We start from the raw sequence: 2,253 nt of genomic DNA, 5'->3' as shown, positions 1-2,253 counted from the left end.
ACCACAATTAAAGAGTTGTGAGCCTTGAGCACAAGTGAAAGACAAGTGTGCACCACAGTCAGGAGTGTGACCCCTGGTCAGCACACGTGAGTACTACAGCAACTTTGGGTGAACACCACAACCAAAATTGAGTGGCCCGCAGTGAGCATCTGTGCACTACTGCAAACTAAAGGAGTGCAAGTCTTGAGTAGAATGGTGGTTAAGTGTGCAAGCACCACAACCTGCTGGGTGACCTGCTGCAAACATCACAACTCAAAACGTTCATGAGCCACAGTTGTGTTTTACTCCCTGGTCCCCACCACTGCCACAACAAAGGAAATAAGAATGAAGGAGGGCCGGAGTGATAGTACAGCAGGTAGAGCATTTGTCTTGCACATAGCCGACCCGAGTTCAATCCCCGGCATCCCATATTGTCCCCCCAGCACCGCCAGGAGTAATTCCTGAGGGCAGAGCAGGAGTAACCCCTGAGCATTGCTGGGTATGACCCAAAAAAAGAAAAAAAATTTTGACTTTTTGCTTAAAAAAAAAATAAAGAATGCTATCCAGCATTTGTGCCTGTGTTTTGATACAGAACCTTTCTTTTTTTTCTTTTTGTTGCTGTGTGCTTGTGGGAGCTGAGGTATTCTACCTTGTATCTCATTAATCAAAAAAATAATTTCTAGGTAAAGCACCTCTAAAAAAAACCATTCAATCTTCACCTAATCAGAGTTTAAGAACAAATCTCTTGCATTTGAGGTTTATTTGGATTTCACCATAGAGGAAAAACAGCTGTTTGAGATAATGTGATTTATTCTTTTTAAAAAGGAACAGAGACTTTAAATGGAACCTGTTTATCCATCTTCTAATGTGAGCTAGAGGGGATTTTATGTAGGACAAATGGTAAGCCATTATAACAGCAGTCAATAATTTATTCTTAAAGCCATCTCTAAATTCCATTCTGTCGAGAACAGCTAACATATCACACTAAAGATCTAGCACTGTTCTAATGGAATATGTTACAACTACCTTCCCAGGAAGATACCCTACCATTTTTCTTCTTTTATGAAAAATTAACAGGAATTTTCTGGTTCTGTTGGCCGCACCCAGCAGTGCTCAGGACTTACTTCTGGTTGCACTCAGAAATCACTTTTGATGCTCAGGGGACCACAGAAGGTGAAGGGGATTGAACTTTAGTCAGTTGAGTGCAAGGCAAGAACCCTGCATCCCGTACTATCACTCAGGTCCTAAAGTATACAGCCAGGACTGCAGGTGAGTCCATACTTTTTTGAGGGGCAGAGGAGACTCTCAAGATCACTCCTGGCAGCACATGGCTGACTGGGCTTGAGTATCAGTCTAAGGCCCAAGGGTACAGTGCTACTCCAGGCCAGGGTTGCTGGTGACCCACAAGGTCCAACAAAGAGGTGCTCAGAGACCTGAGAGGATTGAGCTGGGCACACACCCTAACCACTGTACTACCTCCTTGCGCCTGGACTTCATACTCTTAATCACTGTACTGAATTTCCTCGAGGAAGTTTATATATAATTTTAAGGTGAACAAATTCTGATCACTGAGTTATTATTTTTAAAAGGAAGAAGAACCTGATAAGAAACGATCAGAATAGCTTCTGAATGTAGATTTTCCCCAGAACTCTTCAAGCAATTTAACAATTAAGAAGCAATGCCTAGCACCGTACCAGGCTAATGTTTCTTAAAATATGTTCGAGGCCTTACAAGGAAGGTACTCCTTGACCAAGGATTACTACTGATTGGATCACTGAGTCTGGCACATGCCACAAAATACAGGCTCTTCTGTGAGATTCACACGAATATATGAAACGGTGTCAAGGCTGAATTTGATCCCTGTTGCTAGGGTGGCCCCAACACTGTCTAGCAGTTCTATCTGTGATCTCTGGTGCCACAAGCAATTTCTGGCCACCGTCAGGTGAGTGCAAGGACAGCTAAAAGCGATGTCCAAGTACTCAGCCCGGAGTGCAATCAAGATGAGCATGTCTATGGGCACCAGCGACACCCACAATCCTGGGGTAAAAGAAACGGGAGTTCACTCAGTGTCATCAGCTAGGAACCTGCAAGGCCAAGCTTAAACCCAGGCCACCTGACTCCCAGCCCTCCCTCCCTCCCATCCAACAGGAGCGATTAGGGAGTTGTGAGCCCTAATCATGCAGAGACATTAATCACGAATCATGCAAACTCCAATCATCATATTCCATCTGCCCTCTGAATAGGGAAACAGGTAAGGATTATCCTACCTGACAA

At 44.1% G+C, this 2,253-nt stretch overlaps 1 non-coding gene across 1 annotated transcript; it reads right to left on the bottom strand.

The window, feature by feature from the left end:
- Positions 1–2,118: 2,118 nt before the first annotated feature.
- Positions 2,119–2,253, bottom strand: LOC129403919 (U8 small nucleolar RNA). The gene has a single exon (XR_008629557.1). It is a non-coding gene; the product is annotated as a U8 small nucleolar RNA (small nucleolar RNA).

Source organism: Sorex araneus, chromosome 3, assembly GCF_027595985.1.
Source record: "Sorex araneus isolate mSorAra2 chromosome 3, mSorAra2.pri, whole genome shotgun sequence".
NCBI classification, from domain to species: Eukaryota; Metazoa; Chordata; class Mammalia; order Eulipotyphla; family Soricidae; genus Sorex; species Sorex araneus.
Note: the sequence above shows the minus strand (reverse complement) of the source record. Positions and strands in the feature narration are given on the sequence as shown.